Genomic DNA, 12,432 nt, shown 5'->3' on the forward strand with positions numbered 1-12,432 from the left:
AGAAGGTAAAAATGGCATACGCTTTATACCTCCTGTAATTAAAAAAGATTTCGATGTATCCTCTCAGTCTTCAATTTTATCTTGAATTCAAAAACCATGCGTTCCAGTTTATCTACTCCCTACACAGCGTTTTTATTACTCTTTTGTTTAACTCGAAAATAGGTCTCAGAGAGAACATTTTCGCTTGATTAAAGTAATTACATTTAACTTAGGCAAATCAAATGCAATAAAAATACGATGAGAAATTCATTTTCAATACAGCTTACTCTTAATAATAAAATTGAGAGAACAAAATGCCAGGTGTTTGTATGGAGTCACGCGAGATGACGTGGCCCAAGACAGCATTTAACGTAAGGATAATTCGTCATCTCTTCTACGACGTACTTAGCAATAATTGTCATTCTTTGGAATGGAAATATCACAAAAATGCCAATGCAGTTTGGGTTTGGTATCATATTTTACAAATATGTTACCATTTTATTACCTTAAAACCAAATCAATTTTCTTCAAGAAAACAGACACTCATCTGTAAAATGACTACACATTATAGCCTCATACTCAGTCTTTGTGGCATTCAAATCCAACCCCCTGTAACCTCTTTCTTCCTCCTCACTCCAATCCCATTAATCTTACATTCCCTAATTATCTCGATTCACAAAGCGCAAGGGTTGAAAGGAGGAACCCACACCCACCACTTTAGTCTCCCCTATTCTCTTCCATGGATACCACTCCATTCCCTTTCGTATATCTTTATTCCAATGCCGTATTACCTGCCCTTCGCTGCTTCCCGGTACTCCCGATTTCATTCCCGTCTCATTTTCCGGATGAACACAAGAAGCTCCCTTTCCCATCGCAAATAAAATAAGAGCAGTGGAAAAGAAGAAGATCCTCGAGAGGTTGAGCAAGGTAGGGATAGGAAAAACCAGATCCAAAATTCGCGCCACCGGCAGGATGTTACTTAATTCCAGACTTTGCCCGCGCCGTTGTTGCTGCCATGAGCGAGACCCTGAGTAGCATTACCACTTCCTCAAACTGCTTTTCCCAGGAATGGCTTCACCACACGCCGCAACGTTTTACCTCGCTCAGGGTCCTCGTTTGGGCGACACGAAAAATGGTGACTTACACATGCACAATGCATCCAAATTGTTACCGGCTGGCTCAGTTCTCCCGTCCATTCGTTTATAACACATGAGCACACACACCAAACCTCCCGTCATTAATCTCTTGAAACTACTTCAACGTTTGACCCAAAAACCCCTTGGCACGCGCGTCGAAATCACCCACCCGCAGGCATTCTCTTCCTCTCTCCCTCTCACCTCCTCAAACCACATTCTCTCTGAGTCCGGAATCGACTCTGAAACCGCGACATATATGGCTGAAAGTCTCTTCAGTCTGAGCCACGTAATTACCATGCTATGATAAATCTATCCCCAATGCTCTAAACTCAATGCCATACGAGTTCGTAGATACTCTCTCGATGAATCAAATGTCACATTTTACACGTGAAAGTAAATTAGTGGTTTTTCCAATTGAAAAAATTTCAATGAGATACATAATTTCGAGAAGTTATAACCCTGAATTTTATATGGGTCGAAAAGTGAAATCTACTGACTCCTCCCCACTGGTAAAATACAAGATTTTCACTGGGAGTAACACGCTCGTTCTACCTGCTTAGTACATTGAGTTTTTTTGATTGGATTATATGAAGACAAGTTATAAAATTTCTAATCGGCAGTGAGGTATGGGAATGCATCAGTGAGGTGCCAAAACGACGTAGACGGTAGACGACCTTAGAGACAAGCTAATGAGCACGGTATGCCTTGGGCATGATATAGCAAATCTCTCTTGTAGGCCACCGTTATGTATTATCTTATGTTGAGACACTACTACGGCTAGCGATGCAAAGATGTGAACTACAGATGGGAATTGATAGGTAATTACCCATATACAGGAGAAACTAAAACGCTAATGGGCCACTTTCGAGTTCATAAAGTGTCGGCGAGAAAAAGATGAAGGAGAGGGAAATCGCATTGCTCCTTTTTAAAAAAAATTCTCCAAGGAGGATGAAGGATGACGGAGCAGCGTTGGAACTTGGCTGAAATGAGGGGCTTGAACCGAGAGAGACAGCGTGAAAGGGAAATATGGAAGGCGATTAGTTTGACGAAAATAAGGAAATGGCACTCAGGAAGGACAGTATTGCAAAACGAAGAATAAAAGAGAATCTAGGGAATGAAACTCTAGGCAACTTAATTGTTATATTGCTTAGAAAATGTACATAAACGAACTCAAGGGATGAGGGATTAGGAAACTTAAGCCTGCTGCTACACGTCAAATGCCTAAGAACTATTTGGAAAATAATCTGAAAAAGCAAGGTGTCTTGAAACTCATATACATATAATCCACTCGTATTTACATTACATCACAAAAGAATGCACACTAATAAATGAAATGTAGCGTTAGAGCCATACATATTTCTGATTAAAAATATGGCGAATACTACGCCTGTTCATATCAAACGATGTAGACCGGAGTCGTTCGCCATATTGAGGGTGACTATTAAATACTTTAACAAAACCTTTTCCACGGATACCTGTATATTCCAGGTCAAATTCATTCAACTTTCAGTAATTCAGCAGTATTTCCACTGATTAAGATGGTATTATTATTTACCTTACTTATATCACATGTGTCAACAATTTTTTTTACATGTAATTTAGTTGAAACTTTTGGTAATCTAAAATTTCCACTGATTTTGATTCACCTATAAAATTCAATGCCTACTACTAACTACAACTTCTGTCAGGAACAATGTTCGATATTTTTGGATCAAAGAGGGTTAAATTTATTATTGTCCATCTATAACGCAATTACGATAAGATAAATCGCTGTAAATATCGAAAAATTAGTTACAGATATTCTTTGAAAAAATAGCAACATGAAGAGTAACTCTCAATCAAACCACATTTCATTTTTCTAACGCTTAATAAGATATACCATTTCAAGAAGGTTCGTTCCAACTACTTTTACCTAGGTATAGAATAGCCTTTTTTAAACCAATATACACCCAAACATATTCCTCTGCTCTGCCTTTTTCTCCCAAGGCATGAATTTCTAGACAAAAAAATATTAGCGTCACATTAGGTATCATTACGCGTTTCATTCAATCATTCATGGACCAGCTCAGTAAATTCATTACTAAATCTTGTCATAAAGAGCAGCAGAACGTATGATCGTGATCCAAAAATTACCGCAGAATTATTATTTCCAATCATGCTCTGATTATAGGTATACGCCTCACAAACTATTCTGAAATGCTCATCAAACTATGCAGCTACGTTTCTGTTCTATGAACTAAGAATAGTAACGTGTATATGGAAAACACACGAACAAATAAATATGATACAGCGGTGCATTCAAATCTTCCTTTGAACTAGATGGCATTTGTCGAAACAGACTGCACTTGGAATTTTAGGTTTTTCCCGTGGCATACGAGATTGCAACTAAAAAACCAGTTTTACAGCACGATCTTCAACAGCGAGAATAGACCAGAGACCTAACCTTTGCGAGAGGGCAATTTCCACATGATCCTAGTGGAAAATTTGCATGAGTGTGCGTATTCAGTGCGTAAATGTTTATGTATAATCCTAGTGGTACCACCGCTTGCAACAATAAACCATTTACGTGATTTTTGAAAGTAAAATACTTTCCATACCTATATGTATTGAAATCATACATTTCCTCTCGGCAAATTATCTTGTGTTGCAACTATCTAAATGTCATCTTATAAATTAATAGAAGCCAATCGTTTCGGGCAAGACACAAAATGCAGTTCCATGGGGTAAGTAATGAAAATTTTGTCACGCTTCCAAACAAAGCCGCCATTCTGATTTGTCCAGGCATATAGACCTTGCTACACCCCATGCATAACGCATATTGCTTCACCCTTAACACCTCGAGCAGTTGAGCTCGCCAAAATTTCAGCGGGATCTCACACACCTCTCTTCTTAGGCTTCCGCTCCGCCTAAAACCGTCTCATCCCCAAGAAAACCAACCAAGGAAGCACTTCACTCCTTCTCTCCCTCCTTCAGCCCGCTCCTCATTCTATTTCTCCTCCCGTCTCCGTCTTAACTATCGCCGGGAGCACAAACGAGCGTAGTCTACGGATATCCCAATATCCCTTTCACTATTTCGCGATCCATTCACACGGGGACGGCGGCGGTGGCGGCGCAATATCAACCCTAGGGCGTGACTACACTCGCATAACGAGGAGGCTGAAACGTTAAGACGACGAAGGTGAGGGTGGTGGTGTCTTTGGGCGGAACGGAAGGAATGTGTAAGAGATAAGCGATGAGAGGGAGGGAGAGGGATGAATGAAGGTTATATGTGCGTTCCGGGATTAAGATGGGAACGAAGGACTGCGCGAGAGGGGAGAAGATTAAGAAGGAAGGGGCGTGCTCGAGTTTATGCAGTCGCAGGAGCGGCGGCGGTCGGTATTCAATGGAGGGAAATACGTTCCCTTCAAGTGACATCAATAACGTGGGAAACGCAAACATGGGAGCTGACTGATCCAATGCTTCACGGCCAATCGTTTTCCGTGCGCCCTCTCCCTATCCTCTTCCTCTTTCCCATCCGTGTTCGTACATCCCACTCCCCCAATGCTCTATTTTCGTCCTTCCTGGACTCTGAAAACTATCGTCGCCCATTACTATTCTCTCGTGAAACACCTAACATTGATTTATCACTGCCTAGTGGAACAATGCCCTCGTTACTTAAACGACGCAATCATCGAAGTGGGCATCATGGGTAATGTTTTAATAGTTTATGATATTTAATTCAGCAATCATGCAACATCTCTGAATGAATTATCTTGCCTTGGATAGCATTTGCGTCTATTTCTAAAGATTTCTACGCTGTGCTTACTTTTCTCTCAGTTTTTGCCACAGTTCTAATATGGCAGAATGATACATTATATTAATGAATGCAGGATACTATTGAATACTTCAGAAAATTAATTCACATAGGATTAGTTCTGTCACGTTACAAGGATGCAACTCACCGGAAGCAGTCAAAGTTATTTCAGTGGGCTAACTTAATTACATTTAAAGTTGTACAGAAGCTTTCACACATTGAAATACGTAAATCGTGACATTTTTCGTAATCAAACCTCACTTTCAGATCAGTGAGCATATTTCAAGAACCCGATGAATATACACCCCAAAAAATTCTCCAGTGAGTTATACATAATTTATGCACCCGGCATACGTGGACCAACAAGGAAATATTGTATTCAGAACGGGTAGGAAAGAAATATGGAATTAGAAGCAATAACTTAAGCCCAGTAAAATAAACTAATGCGACGGTAAAAAATGAGACGTCCACAAAATCAGGAGAAAAGATTATAAGTAAGAGAGAGAGTTCCCCGTTCTCTTTCCCATCCATATGCGAATTCAACATTCCGCTCGATTTCCCTTTCTGACGCTTAATTCGTCCCTCAGGGTTTCCAGTCCCCCTCCCCACCAGAAGCCCCATCTCCCCTTTGCCCTCCCTCTCCCCACACCCCCGCTTGGCCCACGCTCTACTCGCACTGCCGCCACCTTCGTCTCCCAGCCTCGTCCTCATTGATAATGTACGGCTTGCTTTTCTGTCACATGAGGAAAGGGGGTCGGTCGGGGTGAGAGCCGATGGGGTTGGGGAGCGGAGGGATCCATAATCACCCTCTTACCCATCCTCCTCGACTAACCCCCGAAAACCGCACCCTTTCCGCTCCCCCTAACTTGCGCCATATTCGTTGTCTCTTCGGCTCGCGGGACGAAAGGAATGACTCTTGGCTTCGATTCGGAACGGTAGAATTTCCCCGTAAAAAGATGGAAATTCCGGGGTAGGAGGAGGATGCCCAGGGTTGAGACGATGAAGAATGAGTAGAAGGAAGAACAAGGAAAGGGAACTCTAGATAGGCGAGTGAGAACGATGCATGAGCCGAATGGAAGGTTACATCGAGTACAAGAGTAAAACAAAACGAGCATTTGTTTTACAGAAAACCTTAAGGATACCAATGAGAATGAGATAAAGAAAATTCTTGAAGCCATCTACAGGATAATGAGGAGAGAAATATGAAGGCATACCGGTCGAGAAAGGCCGAATGCAAGACATGAACATGATAAATAAACGAGTAACGAGGATACCCAGAGGAGGATGGATAGGGAAATGGTGGAATTATGAAATCATGAGAATAAAAAAGCAAAAATTGGAGAAACGAATGGAAGATTAAGACTTAAAACAGTAATGTTGGACCTTCAGCGGAGTGAGAGTGAGTGATAGGAGAGGGGAAGATTGGGCGAAAAAATACGAGGAAATAGGAAAGAGAACTTCTCTATTGGAAAAAATCCTGAATCCTCTCTCCTACCACTGCAATCTTTACCCCGAGAGCGACGACAACCCCCCCCCCTTAACTCCCTAAAGAGGGCGGATGATGAAGCTGGCGTCTACCAGGCGACACCCACCGGGATATCGTGGTGGGGGAAAAAGGAAGAGGGAGTGGAGGGCATGGGATCGTGTTAGGAAAGAGGGAGGGAGCGTGGGGAAGGGGCAACGGTAAGGCAGGGAGTTTTGAAAAGTCCCCTAAAGTGAGGGTGGAGAGAGAGAAGTGTAGACTGCTTAGGAGATGAGAGGGATGGGTAGATGGAAAGGGGAAGAAGCCAAGGGGCACTCGAGCAGGGTACGTCGGGAGGAACGGCTCCGGCAGGGCGGGGTCCTTGGGCGACGGCGGGCGTCGGCGATCTCCTTCCTCCTGCCTGAGAGCCGCGGGTGGAGGGAGGACAAGGGTGGATTGCGAGGCAGCGAGGATGGGAAAGGGTGCTGCCTTTCCCCCTCATGGGGTGCCTTCCAAAGGGTGTGGCCTCCGTCCCCTACCCTTGCTCTCAATATAGCCACACCGCACAGCGTTTGCCCCGAACATCTCTATATTTCTCCCCCACCAGTATCAAACCAGGAAGACGGGGAATGGTATGAAGCATGAGGGTGAAAAAGGTCGGGGCATTATAAGGGATCCTCCCTCTACCAATAGCCAATGCGGAAGAAGAAAATTCGCCGTTCCCACTCGGAAATGACGCATGCCGTTAGAAACAATTCCACAAATGCCTATTCCATTAGAAAAATTACTTCCGGATGATTAACTTACGTCGGGATCAATCGGGAACAACAAATATATATTTCCACGCTCCTTGCGAAATTTTAATCATTAATATGATGTCAAATACGTAGCCAGCTGATGTTAAATAACAACGAAATTATGAATGGAGAATAATGTAGTTTCAATACTCTCAGGCTCTACTTTGCGGAAATTCATGATCACCGAATAAGTAAACATTCTATTTTTTCACACAAAACTTAGTTTAGTGTGCAAAAATACACACTTTACTTATTCATTGAGGGAATAAAGTAGTGGCTTCGTAGGAGCCGGAAAGGAGCGATAGTTCGAGGATCACTGACCCGAGAGGGAGCTAGGGTAGGGGGCACACTAGGGAGTTTTAAAGGAATTTGAAATTAAGGAATGTGTGCAGGAAAGGAACGTGTTTCGTGGATATTAGTCATTTGCCAGTATTATAAGCTATGGCTTTTGATTGCCAGTTACGACAGACGCCGCTTCACTTAGCTATTCCAAAAATGTTTGCCTGGCATGGGTATAGCAATTACATCTCAAATTCAAGTTGAATGGGTGGCGGTAAAACCAACTGAAAAAAAACCAGTCCTGCGTGCAATTTAACAATGAGAGCATACAATTACCAATTCTCAGAGTCAAAACTCACGGACCAAAGTTGCAACATCTGGACTCCCTACCTCGCTAAGTGAGTCGAACTCCCAATTCCTCGGGGGTTGCGAGAACGGAGAAAGTGGAGGAAGGGGTAGCGAGGGAAAGGGATGGAGGGAGGGAGAGAGAGGAAGGGTGGGAGGTCGGCGAGGCGGAAGGAAGGAAGCCGGAGCGCGGTGTCTGGGAGGGAGGGAGCGGAGAGAGGGGCGTGGGTTATAGTGATGGAGCAGATTCTCCCCGGCAGGAGCAGGAAGGAGAGAAAGGGCACCCCAGCAAAACTTTCGGCTGAAAAAAGCCGGCCCTCTCGAGCAGTTTAAAGGTTCTCTCTCTCTCTCTTGTTTTGCGGCGAAGGAGGGTGGTGTGTATATGTGCGTGCGTGTGTGTGTGCTGGGGTGGAGGGAATGTTGAGGGGTCGGTAAAGGTTTAGTGCACACTCCTTGCGAAGCGGCAGCGTCGGGGAGTTTGGCGGAGAGAGGCAAGGAAAGAAGGAGGATTGGGGATCTGGGAGGGTGAGAGGGGAACGAAGGGGAATCGGGGTAAGAAGGGCATTAAGGCATAATCCTTCGTCGATTCCTCCGGCCAAATCTTGAGACTAACCTCCCCTAGAACGGTAGAACATCCACCTTCCCACCCGCCCTTCTCACTCACGCGCCCCCCTCCCCACACAACGATCTCTTTGCTTTTCCACTCATGACGTGAGACTACTACTCCCGCATACCCCCGGCTCTTCTCTACACGTTTCCATCCCCCCTTTCCACAGGCCTCAGCCTTTCACCCCTCGCCCCCAACCTCCACCTCATTTGGAAGCCCCTGCAGCCACCGGGAGGCTAAAGACTTAACCCCAACGATCAGGGAGAGGGCGCCTCGGACAAACAAAACGCGGATGTCAACCCAAACCTACCTTATTCTTTCGAATCGCAAACCACGCCTCCAACACCAATCTCGCCAAAATTCGCACATTTTTCTCCATATAAACCATGCGGATGAAAAATAAAAGAGCATTTTGGTAAGTAATGTACAAGGGTGAAATTAGCTGACGAGAATTCCCTATGGGCATAGAAGAGGGAAGGAAATGATCAACACTGTGTAATTTGTGAGATCTGGCTAACCAGAATTATATATCGTACACCGAAGTAGAAGTGGTTCCAAATTCATGTTTAAATTTGTTTTGTTGGTTACACCGGGGTTTCCTGCTACTTACTACTATTAATAAATAGGCGCAAATTATAAACAGCAAGAGGAAATAACTCAAAATCTGTGGAGTAATTAATGGTGAAAATATTCTTAATCAATTCGCAAGACAAATTATTAGAGATTCTTGTTATGCTGACGACTATTAATGGGCCAATGAAAACATACAAAATGTACAAGGGGTATTTTACGGAGTTTTCATTAATACAGCGAAAATTTCACCATTTTGCAATATTTTGCAGATGTCTCAACATTGAAAGTTTCTTGCCATCAAAATTCCCCGCGAGATTTAGTTCTCGCCTATAATGCAGGGAAACCAAAGATTATTCGTTACGATAATATTTGGAACCGGACAGAATCCTACCTTAAACTCGTACGTTACTCAGGAGAACTAAAAAGAAACAAAACCATCTGTTTACACAACGAAATTAGTAAATGAGTGCATGGGGGCGAAACTTATAGAAAACACACAATCCAGCACGGCATTCGCACCCTGTCAATGCATATGGAATATAATTTTGTTCACCGTGAATTTATAAACATGAATTAATAAAAAAGAAAGTTTTTAACCGGGGAAGTCGTCGTATTTCAATCGACGATCATTTTATTGAAAATTCTCCCTGGTTTCTTCTCAGGTAAAGCAGATAATCGCAGGGTTTTAACTACAGATTGAATCGTTGATTTTCTACGTCATTACAATCTCGGAGTAATTAAGAACACTATAGGACACCTAAAGTCTCTTTTACTTGCTTCGTTAGAAAATTAAGTTGCGAACCCACGAAGCGAATGGATGCGAAAATAATCTCTGATTGTGCCTTAGGTTTTCCACATATTTTCCCTAACTTTCTTATTTCTCAAGAAAAATGAGCAACAGACCAGCTGAGCACTATTTATTTGGCCTTGAGGCTTAAAGCCTGAGGAATTTATGGGCGTCGATATCTATAGGGGTAGTCAAGTTGTGAGTCTCTTAAAGAATTTATGGTCAAGAATAAAGCTCGACTGCCCGTAGGCTTAATTAAAAAGGTATGCTCTACTTTTGCAAAATATGATGGCGTTTTCATAACTTTTCAACGCTTTTATGATAAATATGGAAAAAAGGAGAACTATGTACACTATCACCCACTCTGATATGATATTTTAGGTACCACGAATTTTTAAAAACACTGACTGGGGCTTTAAATGTTCTATGAAGCGATATAGGAGTTTTCACCACAGCGGGGTGAAAACGATGCATCTTTAAAAAATAAATTAATATTTAATTGTGATGGCATTGAAAAAATTGCAGAGGATGATAGATATTTTTGTTCGACTAAATTTATCGTAAAAAGATCCTCAATCTCTCGAATGCCACTTCAAAAAGGCGAATTTTAGCAGTTCCTATTAAGGATAAAAGTAATGCACACAATATGTGGACGTTTTATTGGTGTCATACACAAGATGGAGGGCCTTATTTAAGTACATAGGGGGGAATGCTCGTTGCTAGAGAAAGGTAGCCAGCAGAATATAGGAGTAGGCAAGGGAGAAAGACGGAGAAGTAAGATTATGAGGCTAGAGAGGTCTAAAGCATAAGGTCTGGCCCTCGAGAGAACAAGAACTGGCCTTCAAATTTCCCAACTCCGCCTCAGTCATAAAGCATATCTCCACATCTCACTCTCCGCTCAACTACCACAACCCTTTCGCTACCCCAAAAGTCAGTGTAGGGGACCTCTACCCTCCCAACACTCCATGCCGCTTGCCTCATCAATTTAACCTCCACATAAGCAGGGCTGCCCTCCTCGCATCGCCTACTTCATACTTTACGGGCGCCAACTAACCCGAGGATAAAAACCGCCGTACCCTCTCCACCAACTCTCTTGGCGTGTGCATATATGTACAGATGTGTATAAGCTTCATCAACTTAATCCAACCCCCAACCCATCCCATCTCCCGGTCTCTTTTCTACCATCCATCTCCCTTCGCTCAACCTTAGCACAAGCGCACTCCCCCCTCTCTTCCCTGCGGTAAATTCCCCTATCTTCTCCCTCTTCGACTTTCGTTTCCTCGTTTGGACCTCCCTCTGCCTCTCCTCACCCCCTCCCACACTCCTAACCCCTATATCCCCATGTAACCCCCTCCACACCCCGAAAGCTTCGTTCCTGGCCCCCATCTGCCTCCCTCCCGCCCTCTCTCTCTCTCTCAAGAGATCCTCCGCTAATACTGGCCTCTTGTTCCAGGTTAGCTGAGGAACCGCTCAACTCCTTAAGCCTTCCTCCTACGTTGACTTAGCTCCTTTCGAAGGCGTGTTCTCCGATGTTTCTGTTTTCCTTCTTCCCTTCACTTCCGTGACCCCCCAACGTAACTCCCATTCTCCCCCCCCCTTTCCCTCTGGTTCTCATGCCCCCACTTGGCTCCATCTCGGCCAAAAGTTATCTCCTTATATAATAAGCCCCACCTCTTCTGCGTCTCACGCTACGCCCTCCGCTAACGACACAAGCTGTTGACTCAAAAGCTCGTGGGGCGCCTGACATCGTACTTCAACGACAAAAAAACGCGAATTCTTCCTCACCGCAAAGGCTTGCACGAAACATTGCTCAACACATTACGAGGATTCTGCTGGCTAGCGATGGCTTTTAAGATGCAGACAACAATATCCAACGCTAAATTCACAGTGAAAACGAAAGGATGTACTCATGAAAAAATTCAAAAGTAGGTACACATTCATCCAAAATTATGTAATAATACCTGGAATTTGTCTATTGAACTCTATGGTATCTGACAATTAAAATACAATAATCCATTACTAGAATTACTTCATTCACGTCCCTGATAATGGTAATGCTTTGCCTTCTATTTCATAATTGAGAATTAAAAGAAATGTTTGTTCAATGCAGAGATATTATACCATTTAATTCGGTATTTTACGTATTGATTATTCGTCGCTCTACCAGCATACACTTCTCATATCAGTGACTCCAAACATGAGGTTGAATGGAGGCGGGCGTAAGAGAACGTATGTACGTGGGTTATGGTCTGTAATTGAATGGAAAAGATGATTCAGTAACCATGAATATTAACAGAAATTCCCTCGAAAACAAATGGCGAATAAGAAATATCCTAATAGGATTTTACGCTAGGCTCGATTAGATTACAACATAAATCGAGGACATAATAAATACCGAAAGACTTTCTGTATTCAAACCATGCTTCAAAAAATTTACATTACAACTTTTATGAATTCAATTTGAGCTGTTAAATTTTTCCTCTATCTTCTTCATGTTTTTTTAAAATCAAGTGATGGATATCTTAAGTTTTGCTTGAAGTGTGGAAAAGATATTTAGAACATTAGTTCCGAATAACTTCACTAATACGACAACATTAAGTTGAAGAAAATATTCCCCTTGCTCAATATATTACATTCTGATTCATCCATATGAATCTGCCAAATTGAATCTAGT

General features: G+C 42.9%; 1 protein-coding gene across 6 annotated transcripts in view; it reads right to left on the minus strand.

Annotated features, from left to right (window-relative positions):
• Positions 1-12,432, minus strand: part of Rbp6 (RNA-binding protein 6) — a 1,159,807-nt gene that overhangs the window by 379,590 nt on the left and 767,785 nt on the right. The window lies entirely within an intron of this gene.

The sequence above is a fragment of the Hetaerina americana genome, unplaced genomic scaffold (assembly GCF_022747635.1).
Source record: "Hetaerina americana unplaced genomic scaffold, ioHetAmer1.1.p SCAF_3, whole genome shotgun sequence".
NCBI lineage: Eukaryota > Metazoa > Arthropoda > Insecta > Odonata > Calopterygidae > Hetaerina > Hetaerina americana.